Here is a 13,157-nt window from a genome sequence, read left to right on the forward strand (position 1 = left end):
TTGTAATATTACGATCTGCAATGAAAAAGTTTTATTAGTAATGGTCTCATGATCATTAGTGGTTTTGGTCAGTTGCGCTGTAATGGTTTCTCTTTATAGTTCATATCAAAGTTTGCTTGGTTGTTATGATGAACAATTATTTTTCAAAATTATTTCGTTACTAATTTACTTTTTCTATGGCTATAAATAAACTCGAAACCTTTTAGATCAGTAGTCTATAATCATCGATCTCATTCTTTTTCCCCCAAAAAACCTAATATGAGGGTGCCAATGAGGATGTCCGTAATTGAAATATTTTTCTTAATCGATCGCCAATTTTTTACTTGAAGTAATTATACAAATTTACACAAATAAGAGCAACGACATTCAACTAAAGGATATGAGTTAAAACTAAAGTGGTTCCCACTATTTTATTAAAAAATTCACTAATTAAATTAAAGTGGAAAAAAACCATTTTTTTATTTTTTTTCCCCATAATACCCTTTCTAAAGAAAGACAATTCTTTATTGACAATTCATGTGACTAAGTTGGAAGAGCAAACATTCACGCTTTACATTATTGTGATTCGTTTGGAACATTGTATCACAGAATGCACACACTTTACTTAAGTTTTTTCTGTCATGCTAAAAGGGCTTCTCTAACTCACGTTTTGTTTGTGCTCTTACTCTATATATATAGTTGGGTTTATTCATTCAAAATTATTACTCTATATGACTCTATTTTTCTTTTACAGTTTGGAAGAATTCAAAGCAATCCATTTTTATTTTCCAGTAGAAAAAGGTATTGGTAAATGCAGTTCGGTTTTTGTATATGCTTGTTAATTTTGATTGATAACGAGAGGTGTATTTTGATTCAGGTGAGGAAGATGGAATCAGGGGACAAATCTGTTTCAAAGAGGAGAACTAGACAACAATCTTTAAAACATATGGTGGAGATAGTTGAAAAGAGGAACAAGTTCACTCAAAGTGGGGATTCTACGAATGGAAGGAAAAGAAAAAAGATGGAGACTTCAGGAGGTGACGAGAGAAATGTGGAAAACAATGGGAGGAGGAAGTTCGTTGAGGAAGTACCTGATGATGATGATCTATCATCGGAGGAGACTGATCCTGATCCTGATGTTGATATTGTTGAGGAGGAGGAGGACAATGATCCTGATATTGTTATCATTGCGGATGAGGAGGTGAAGACTAAACCTGATATTGTTAACGTTGCGGAGGAGGAGGATGAGGATGAGGATGAGGAGAGTGATCCTGATGCAACCTCATACTATAAGTCGGAATTTGAATCTTCAACTGATGCTCTTCAAAAGAATCTGAAGAAGATTCTTGAAGAATCTGAGTTTCTGAAATTCATTGTTGATTCAATAAAAAATGTCGATGACCGTAAAGAAGTCATTCCACCAAAAGAGAAGGAACATGTTCCTGTCAAAGAAATACTTCCTTTGGTATTCCGATTTGAAGACGAGGAACCTCTTCCCCCTGAGAAAGAAGAATGGGAAAAGGAAATAGAAGATCTTTTCTCTGAGATGAACATGTGCATCTTGGAATCAAATATTGGATTTACGAATCCATCAGTTTCGCCGATGCAGAGTGGAGAATTAAGTGAATGTCAATTGGGGAACTACAATCTTAAGCTAGATGAACAAATAGGACTCTTCTGTTCAGTTTGTTCATATGTCCATCTGGAGATGAAATACATCTTCCCAGATTTTGTAAGTATACGAGTTCTTTTCTTTTAAGCCCTTTTATATTCAAATATTTTTGTAAATACATCTTCCCTCCAATTTATTTATGATTCACTCTTAAATTCTTCAACTTATGTGTCATCTGCAGGCTCGAAGAACTCAAGGGAGGTATGAAAGAAAATGCTTTGGAGAATCCCCATCAGTCTTGGATGTTGAAGCCTTCAGAGTTCCTGATTCTTCAGCAGCTGGGGATTCTCCCATTTTTGGAGAAGGAACCGTGTGGGATTTGGTTCCCCAAAGTTCCAAAGCTACTATAAATCCTCATCAATGTGAAGGGTTCGAGTTCACGTGGAATAACATCGATGGAGATATAAAGATTGAAAGGCTGAGAGAGCCCCTATCGGAGAGTAAGGGAGGGTGCATTGTCTCACACCTACCTGGCATCGAAAAAACACGACTCACCATAGTGTTTCTTCAGTCATATCTGAAGTTGTTCCCAAAGTGTCGGCCTGTAGTTATAGCTCCATCAAATTTACTTCTTAACAGGGAAGCGGAGTTCCAGAAATGGGCGGTGGATATTCCTTTCCACAACTTGAACAACATGAACTTCTCTTTAAAGGAAGATGAAGGTACTGTTGGTATCTTTCGCTATTTATCCGGTGCTGCGAAAAAAATCCACACCTTATACGGATTGTGAAGCTGAAAATCCTGGGTAAAAAGTAAGAGTGTTTCAGGAATTAGTTAGGACTTGTTCAGGATTCTCACAGGAGAAGATGGAGAGGGTTATAACAAAGAGCATAGAGAAATAATCCTAAAGTTTCCTAGTCTGCTGGTCTTTAAAGAGGGGCACACTGCTCGGAATGAGAACAACCTTGTGTGGAAAGCACTGGAGAAGGTTGAAAAAGAGAAGCGCGTACTTCTTTCTGGAACTCCATTCCAGAATAACAAAATATGATGTCTCTGATCTCTGTTCATCCTTCATTAGTGGCAAATAGGAAGGAGTTCTCTGAGTTAGAAATTCAGATCAAGGAAAGAAGATGTCGGTTGGATCTTGATATTGGCGTAAAAATGAAATTTGTTATTGAACTGATCAAACTATGTGGTGGGTGGAAGGAGAGGGTTATAATATTTAGCCAGTTACTTGATCCTCTAAACCCGATCAAGGAGCAGATCAATTCTCTCTTTATCTGGACTTTAGGCCGAGAGATTCTCTATAAAGATGGGAAAATTAACGTAAACCAGCACCAGATATCAATAAATTCTCTTAATGACCCTAAGAGTGATGTCAAAGTGCTTCTATCATCGACAAAAGCCTGCTCAGAAGGTATAAGTCTAATAGGGGCCTCAAGAGTGGTTTTGCTTGACGTTATCTAGAATCCATCGGTAGAACAGCAAGCCATCAGTCGAGCCTACAGGAATGGTCAGACAAATTTTGTTCATGTTTGATGTCCAGTGACATTGAAATGGGAGGTTGACAAGAGAGAACAACAAACAAGAAATACATATCATTCAGATGTACTTCTGTCCAGGAATGAAGAGAACACTTCATGTTCTGTGTCAGAGGAGAACATACTTGAATGCATGGTCAAGCATGAGGGCCTCCGTCATATTTTTGAAAAGCTATCTCATGCACCTCATGTGGTGCCTACGACATGCTTTAATTCTGGTAGCCAACCTTCAAAAGGGAGCACTTAGGTATAGAGGCAGTCCGACTTGTTTAATGTATTTTGTAACTTGCTAGTCTTTGTAAAATGTCTCAAATGTTTTATCTCTTTTTTGTAAGGCTAGGATGTTGTTACTGTGAGACATTTTATCTTGTAATCTGATTCTTAATTTTGAAAAACTAACTCTTCTTTTACTCCTAGCACAATGATCTGAGCATGCATGAACACGGTACTTTAAGTCAAAACTGTGAATCAAGTACTTCAAACTAGAATCACAATAGATTGTTAGAAACTAAACACTGGTCTGTCGAATGGTTCAATTTTTTGAAGCCTAATATGTTCTTTGAAGATTTTCTTTCAGACTCACTTGTGTCAAATCGATTACAACTTAATTACCATCGAGACTTCGAGGTGTATTGGTATGTTGCTTCACCATTCACAGGTGTAACATCCTTCAGTTTATCTTTAGATGTTACGAAGCCTATCAAACTATGAGGAAGAACCAATAGTAGATCGTTGGGTATTTGAAGCAACAAACATGCAGCAACATATTTAGACTAACTTCTCTGATGGAAGGAAGCACAAACTTCTCTTTCCAAATTAAAAAAGGAGTATTCAAATTCAATTATAATTTTTGAAGTCATAAATTTGGTACATAGAAATCCGATATGAGTATACACATAGTATGACTTCAAAAATGTGTATATAATCAAACACATTCAATGTATTATTTTAAATATAAATCAACTCTTGTAAGAACATAGAACATCCTGTGGGTGATGCAAAATCCTATCTGCATTCTTTGTAAACCAGGTGAATCTGCACATTCTTGCAGCTCCAATCTGCATTCTTCGTAAACCAGGTGTGAATCTGCACATTCTTGCATCAAACTTCCTGAAACCAGAAGGGAAGGAATAAGATTCAAAAATAGGTAGTTAACAAGTCAGATTACTACATGTAGCAGCAAACGAGAAGAATTTAAAGCACATACTAACCTAATTAACTGCTTGGTGAATGAGATAGTTCTTCAAAAATATGTCGCTTAACCATGGATTATAGTATGTTATCCTCTGACACGGAACATGAAGAATCCATCTTTACTTCATTCCTAGACAATATTTACAATTGACTGATAACTTTTTCACGTCTGTTGTTTGATCTTGTCAACCTCCTAGTTTGATGTTACCGGATAGTAAACATGTACGAATTTAGTCTGACCTTTCCTATAGGATCGACTGATAGCTCATTGTTCTACCGAGGGATTCCAGAGAATGTCAAGCAAAACCACTCTTGATGCCCGTATAAGAATAATTCCTTCCGGACAGGCTTCTGTTGATGCAAGAAGTACTTTGACATCACTCTTAGGATCATTAAGAGAATTTATTGATATATGTCATTTCTTTACATCAAGTGTCCCATCCATATACAAAATCTCCCGATATAAAGTCCATCCAAAGAGAGAACTGAGTTGTTCCTTGATAAGCTTTAGAGGCTCAAGTAATTGGCTAAATATTATAACCCACTCCTTCGGCCCATCGCAGACTTTGATTAATTCAACAACAAACTTTGTTTTAACTCCAACATCAGGATCTAGCCGATATCTTCTTTCACTGATCTTACTTTCTAAATTAGAGAACTCCTTCCTGTTTGCCACTAATGAAGGATGAACAGAGATCAGAGACAACAGATTTGAAAGGGATCCCAGATTCTCTGAAATTCTCTTAACCAACTCCTTTTGCAAATTTGTGGGCTTCAAGTGTATCAGTGTACTCTTTAAACCTGGATGTCTTACATTCTTTACATTTTCACTGCACGTATGCACAATTTTTGAAATAATATCCATAAACTCATAAAATGCTTGGCGATTATTGTCATTCGAACTGCTAAGAGAAACCCATTTCTGCTCCGAATCTGCAGCAAACTTTGGAAAACCTATGCTCAGAGTGTTGTAAAATTCTTTGATATTATTCAGGAACAGAGTTCCCGACTAAAGTATCCGCTTCTCTATTTCAACCTTTTTTCAGTGCTTTCCACACACGGCTGTTCTCATTCCGGGCAGTGTGCCCTTCTTCAAGGACCAGAACACCAGGTAATTTTAGAAGCATTTCTCGTATCACTTTGGCATTAATGTCCACATCTTCTACCGTGATATTCCTAAACAAGTCATAACTTATTCCCAAAACACTATTACTTCCATCCCAAAATTTCAACTTCAACAAACGTATAGGTTGTGTGTCTTATCTTCCTGCATCGGATAAACATCCAAAGACATGAACTGTAGCTTCTTCTTCTTGGGAGGAGAAATTTTTACTGTTCAAATTGTAGAAGGGAATGTCGAACTCCCATTTTTGGAACTCGGCTTCCCAGTTAAGAAGCAAACTTGATGGAGCTATGATTACAGGACGACTCTTCGGATAAATCTTTAAAAGTGACTGAAGAAACACTATGTTGAGTCGGGTTTTCCCTGTTCCAGGTGGGTGTGAGATAATGCATCCTCCCCTACTCTTAGATAGGGGCTCTCTCAGCCTCTCAAATGTTATAGCTCCAACAATGTGTTTCCACATAAACTCGAATCCTTCACATTGATGAGGATACATTGCCACTTTAACATTTGGGGAAACTAAATCCCACACTGTTCCTCTTCTTCATAAATAGTTGAATATTGGTCTGCAGAAGAATCAGAAGCTCTAAAGATTGATAGCGACTCTCGGAGATATTTTCTTCTATGCCTTTTTTGAGGTCTTCCAGCCTGCAAATGACACATAATTTCATGATTTTAAGAGTGAACTAAAAAAACTATCATACATTTAATTTTTTTAAAAAAATAAAATTGCTCGACAGAATAAAACTCGTATACTTATATAATCAGGGAAGATGTACTTTTGTTCCAAAATCACATGTGAACAAACTAAATAGATGTGTCAAATTTGTTCATCTAGCTTAAGCTTGTGGTTCTCCATCTGACAGTCACTTAATTTTTCACTTTGCATCTGCAAAACAGGTGAAGAATTTGTAAGGCTTATTCGTTCTTCCAACAAACACATCTCCATTTCAGCGAAATGATCTTCAATTTCCTTTTCCAATTCTTCTTTCTCAGGGAGAATGGCTTCCTCGTCATCAAATCGGAATACTAAAGGAAGTGTTTCTTTGACAGAAACACGTTCCTTCTCTTCTGGAGAAATGACTTCATTACGATCATAGCACTCCTCTTTTTACGAGCATTTACACTCCTCGTAATCTGACACCTCCTCACACGACTCCTCATCATTAGATTCCTCCTCATTCTTACTCTTAGACTTGTTGTGGTTTTCACTCTCAGCAAGCTCCACCACTCTTCTTTTCCTTCCAACAACTTCACAGTCCTCTTCAGACTCCCCCTCATCGCTAAGAAGAATCGGACCTTTATTGTTAAGTAGAGGACTTGCCAATGGGCTATCCACAACGAGCCATTTCTCATTAGTCCCATCGTTCACCCATGTTTTACACCCACATTCACAATCTGTGTATCCCTTTATGGTAATGGGACGCTTACACTTTTGACAAAACCATCTTGAACCAGAGCCATCATCCCCTAAATCCCTAAATATGCACCTGAGTCAAATCACATAACCATTAGCGTACTTAAATTTTTGAGGGAGTCTTATTAAAAGAATAGTGTGAAACACTAATGTGACTAAAATGTTGTAATTCTAAACGCATTACAAAGAATAATAACATGTAGGAGTGACAAAGAGCGAGTTGAGTCGATCAAAAAATGAGTTAAACAAAAATGGATGAAGTATTCGACTCATTTTTAAATCGATAAAAACTAGTTACCCGGTGGATAATATGGATACCCATGTTATAGTGCAGATCTTATTAAAAGCTTTAAATACAAAATACTTTTAGAGTGTTTTTTATCAGCCCACACCCCCTACCAGCTCCTATCCCAAGAAAAAAAGTAAAAGAAATTGTTTGTTTTTTAATTTTAAATAATTAATTCTTGGGTACAGAAAAATACATGTTTGAATTATTTTTCATTTGGGTTAGGTCATGAGGGGTAAAAAAATGGGTGATATAATTTATTAAAGTTAGGTAACTAATAATTTTTGGATTTTTTTAATTTAGTAAAATAGATTTGTTAATGGACATAGTAGATAAAATTTCATTTTGTATTAAGTTTGACTGTATCCTTCAGTCTTATAAATTTAACATAATGAACATTGATATATCAAAAAAAAAAATTTGTACTCATATGAATTTTATCGATTTTACGAAAATTTATATTCACTTAACATTTCTTAAGTTTAGTTTATCACATGAAAATATATTTGATCTCTTTTTAAAAACACCGTATAGTTGTAAAAAACAAATAAAAACAAAAAAAATTGATAAAAACTGAAAGAACCGACCAAAACCACCAAAAACCGACTTTACGTGGTTTGATTTGGCTTTTATATTTAATAAATTGACATAATTGATTTAAATTTTTTTAATAAAAAACCGAACCGACTTATGTACACCCCTAGTTAGGACTAACATAAATGAATTGCAAATACCTCATTTAGCATAAATGACATACCTCAATTGATAGCGTTGATTATTGCTTTCTTGATCCAACTTCCTTTCTCTATTACATCAACAGAAAAAGACTTGGGGGTGTGAATACACTTGCGCAAATTCGAGTGATGGCTACAAGGGAGAAATCAAAAGGAAATTGTACTCGAGAGGTGGTGGGGGTGGGGGATTTATCTTCTATCTTGTATGATTGATTAGCAGGGTATCTAAGAGGCAATAATTTACGCTGCGGCGCTCTCTCTAATTTACAATACGAAAAAATCCCAAGTGCTCTCTTTCAACATGGGCCCAAATTTGGGTCAGAGCAAATTGGGTTTCTTGTCTAGGGCTTATCATTTTGATACCCATTGATAGAACTGTCAAAATAGGTTTTGTCCGTTATGCCGGCCCACCCAACCTTTGAATTAAGTGGGGTTCGGCCTAATTTTTTTGGCCCATTTAGGAATGAGACTGTTTAGTCCAGCCTCATTTGGTCTGCTAGCCTTGTAGGCCCAACCCGCAAGCCTCAAATGTCAGCCTGTAAACTATGAATATTTAAAAAAAATTATAGATATATTTTTAGTAATGATTCGTTTATAAAGTTTTTATCAATAGATATTTTAAAAAATAAAAAATCAAGTCTTTTAAACTAGATAGTTTTTTGTGGGAGGAATGGTGGAATTTTCAATATTTTCCCGCTAAGTCTTACGTTGACTATTATGTATTTTTGCAAGTATTAATTGAAGTGTGTGATTTATAAATGTGTTTTTATAAGTATTCACCGAAGTGTGTGATTCATAAATAAAAATTTGTATGTAATTGAAGACGTGTTCATAAACGTTAACATTCAATACTCTTAGATACTCTTTCTAAGATAGTAATATTTTTCATTCTTTTATTGAAGGGTTAACTCGTCCCAACCCGTGGCCCGCTTAGGGCTCGCTTAGGATGCTATTTTATAGAACCTTTAATTAAAAGTGTCATCCCGTCTCAACCAATTTAACTTTCTAGCCCATTAGGGTTGGGTTGGGACAATCCATTTTGACAGTTCTACCCATTGACCTGCCTAGGTAACTTCAACATATATCAAACATAAAAATCATATTTGTATTTTATAACTATAGTTTGCATAATTACTCTTCATAGAAAATTTTATGGTTCTATGGAGTTTGTGATTTGTATAATTCGCTACACATATACGAATGACTATAAATATATATATTTCACTATGCATATATGAGTGACTATTACGATGTATATTTCAGTATACGTATATGAATATGGTTATTCATATGTATATTTCGATATACACATACGAAACAATTGTATATCTGCATTTGTATAAATTGAGAAAGAGAAAAAGACAAAAGAATACTGGGTAGGGGAAGATCTTTATTTGTAACATTTTAAGTTTATAGGATGAAAATATATGTATTTATATTTGTATATACAATTTTCTCTCGATTTATATAAATAGAAACACAATATATACATTTGTGTTTGTATAAAGTGAGAGGTGAATAAGAGTGGCGAGCGAAACACAAATGCATTTTATACATTTCTATTTGTAAAAGTGAGAGAGGCGAAAGACACTGCCCAACGAGAACGAGAGTGGCGAGTGAGATTCATAAGGGAGAGAGGCGAAATAGCAACAATTTACTATGGAGTACAATTAAATCAAACTATTGTTACAACATTTAATTTGAATTAATAGTTTGCTATTATATATATTTTTCCCTATTTTTATGATTGGTCATTATACATTTTTCTTTTTATGTACCCTTGTGCCTAGACTTTTATCTTCTCACAATAGGCTCAAATCACGATCGTTTCTAAACTGGTCGGTGGCGGGATAAGAAAATTTATCAAGAATGTCAATAATTTTTTTCGATAAGCGAAGTGAATGTTGTTTTGTTTAGCCTAATGATTCTGCCATGGACAATCCCAACATTCTATCAAATACAAATAATTAAGATTTTTTTCTTTTGCATTGATTTTATAATATAAAAATATATATGAATTACTATTCATAAAGTGAAATACTAATTGAACAAAAGAGTCTAGATTTCTATAAAACACAAATAACACAATCAAAGAATTTTTTTTTAAAAAAAAAAGTGAATTTTTCAAAGTGCATTTTGATGTTGGATAAAATTATAAATACAATTATTATCTATGTAATCACATATTTCAACAAATTATTTCTTTATTCCTAATTCTTATATTCTTAATATATAGAAAAGTCTAGGGAAACAGTTGTTCGTCAATATGCTTACTTCCCTAACCAAGGGTAAGATGAATATTTTCGTAATATTATGCTTAAAATATGTTATATGTTGTACTTGGCGGATTTATAATTGCACTTTCATAATATTGGACATAAAAGTCCTTCTAGTCTTTTTCTTCCTTTTCCCCTCTATCGATTTGTTAATAGAGTAATTAATAAATATAAGTCTAGCTTTAAAACAAAAATTACTTTACTTGTTGTACTACATTTTCACAAGAGAAAAAAAATTATGTTTAGAGTGAAAAAGTTATATGGATATAAATTATGTCTTTTCTTTAATTTTTTTTTACATAAGTAATACTATAAATTATAATAACTAACAACTTAAATATTAAAAAGTTATATTTAAAATTCAATTGACTCTCAAAATTTCGTTCATACCATATAAAATGAGTTAGACAATAATTATATGTTGTTTGAAAGTGAAGTAAAAAGTATTATAAATTAAACTAGTCAACAAATTCTTAAACAATTAAAATACATAGAAAAAAGGGATATATTAGCAAAGTAGTCACAATTCCAAACATAAACAGGTAAAACATCTACATTTAAAAAAAAAAATATTGAAAATGTCATTAGTTTAGCAAATCTAATACATCTTAATATAATTAATTTATTATCCTTTTATTTTTCAAATCAATTACCTAGTTTGACACTATTATCGATTAAAAGTAAAAAAAGAACCCACATTCTAATATTCTCTCTAGATTTCTACCTCAAATCTCTCACCCCCCCCCTCTCTCTACTGTTTCCATCACATTATCTTACGATTTTTAATTTGATATTTTGATTGATGCTTTTTTTTCTATGAGGTTGATCACACTATAGGTGCTCGTGAATATATTACCTCTTCACTATTGAACGGAACGTCTTTTGTGCTTAGTGGGAAGAGAGATTTTTCCTATCGAAATGATATATGGAATATGCATCAGTTATTTTGCTCATTTTATTTTTTTCAATATCACTTTGTATACTAGATAGTATGTATTTATATTTGATTTTGATTTATTTTCAATTCTAAATAACAAAAATACCATTTATTTACCCTATTCATTGTCTAGGTATTCATACTAATTGCATTAGCACTACAACAAAAACAACTTTTAGCGGCATTAAATAATGACATTAATAAGGAGTGCTAAAGACTTTACCGGCATTAGTTAAATGTCATTATGACCAATGTCGCTACAGGTTTTAGGGACATATACAAAGAGTGACAATTGCCGTTAAAAATACATATTTAGCGGCAACTAATGATTATTTGTGTTGTAGTGTAGTAAAAAAGAATTTGTATTTTATTTGGCTCATTTTTTATTTTCAATATCAATTTTATTTTCAATATCAATTTGTATACCATGTAGTTTGTATTTAAATTTGAATTTGTATTTTTCCTAATGGTTTACAATCAGGGTTTGAATTGGATAACATTATTTTATATTTTATGCACCATTATACAAAATACAGTATAAAAAATAGAACAAATACATTACAAATACAAACAATATGCATATTAAATGAATACAACTTAGGAAAGGAAGCAAGATTTTGAAGAGAAAAATAAATACACATTGAAAAAAATATACGAATACAAATATATTTCTTAAATAACTACGTAATTATTTGACATACATATTGGAATGAATACAAACTAATAAAGAAATACAAGTTTCATTATACAAAATAACAGCATGAAAAAGAATGAATACAAATACAAATGCAAATAGTATACATATTGAAATGAATACGGTTTAAGCAAGGATACAAAATTTTGAAAAATAAAACAAATAAATTATAAAAAAGTATGTCAAATAAAAGATCAAACTATAGGTTTTCAAATTTCAAATTAAAAAATTAAATTCAATAGATAAAACTATAAATTATCATCATAAAGTTTCATAACAATAAAATTGGTGGATATGAATTTTTTCGATTTCGTGATTTTCATAACAATAATTAGTGAAAATTGGCTATTGAAAATTTTATAGAGGTAATACTTCTTTAATTTCTTGATTTTCATAACAATAAATAGTGAAATTGAATATCGATTTTTTTTAGAAAAATGGTGAAATATGTATTTTTAAGAACATGGTGAAAGAAGAAGAAAGAAATGGAAGTTGGTGCATTTTGATAAATTGTAACTGATGAGACTTTTAAGCATTTCTTCCTTTTAAACAAAAATCCCCCCCCCCTCCCTTAAATTCCTCTAATTTGTTATATAAAATTGTATTTTTAAAATAAAAAAAATTATAAAAACATAAAATAAAATACATGACAAACTAAAATTTTGACATTTTTACTAAATATTGAAAGTGTTGCTAATGAGCCATCTTAAATGTTAAATATTGACATTTTCAAAAAATTTCCTAGAAAAAATCAACCGACTCTAAAAAAATCTATCAACATAAATTGAGACATGAAAAGTAAAATATAGTATAATTACAATATTACATTAAAAAGGTACTATAAATTACAAGTTGTATGATTGATTTAGCGGGGTACGCAGCAACGCTCTTGCTAATTTACAATACGAAAAAAAACACCTCGCTGTTCTCTTTCAACATGGGCTTGAATTTGGGGCGGACCAAATTGGGTTTCTTGTGTTTGGCTTCTCCTTGTGAGACCCCATTGATAGAGCTATCAAAATGGGCGGCCGGTCCAACCTAGTCCTTGAATTAAGTGGAGTAAGGTTATGTATATGAAATACAATACTTCTATGGGAGCTACTCTAACCGACAACAATCACTTAAGAGCTAAAGTGATGATACAACGTTACTCGGCCAACGCTTCCCAACCATCCTATCCTTGCCAGAGTATAGGACCTGAATTGCCAAATGGATGCACTAGTAAACTATGAAAAGGGTTCATTTAAAAAGATGACCCTTTTCTACCTATGATGGCTACATGGTTTACATGGAGACTTAAGTTAATTTGAACTCGCATACCCACATCGGTGCTTAATAGTACTCCCAATATATATATATATATA

The 13,157-nt window shown here is 33.0% G+C and overlaps 2 pseudogenes; one reads left to right on the plus strand and one right to left on the minus strand.

Annotated features, from left to right (window-relative positions):
- Nucleotides 1-865: 865 nt before the first annotated feature.
- Nucleotides 866-3,379, plus strand: LOC107027714 (annotated as a pseudogene).
- Nucleotides 3,380-4,347: 968 nt separating this feature from the next.
- Nucleotides 4,348-7,891, minus strand: LOC107027715 (annotated as a pseudogene).
- Nucleotides 7,892-13,157: the final 5,266 nt, after the last annotated feature.

This window comes from Solanum pennellii, chromosome 8 (genome assembly GCF_001406875.1).
Source record: "Solanum pennellii chromosome 8, SPENNV200".
NCBI lineage: Eukaryota > Viridiplantae > Streptophyta > Magnoliopsida > Solanales > Solanaceae > Solanum > Solanum pennellii.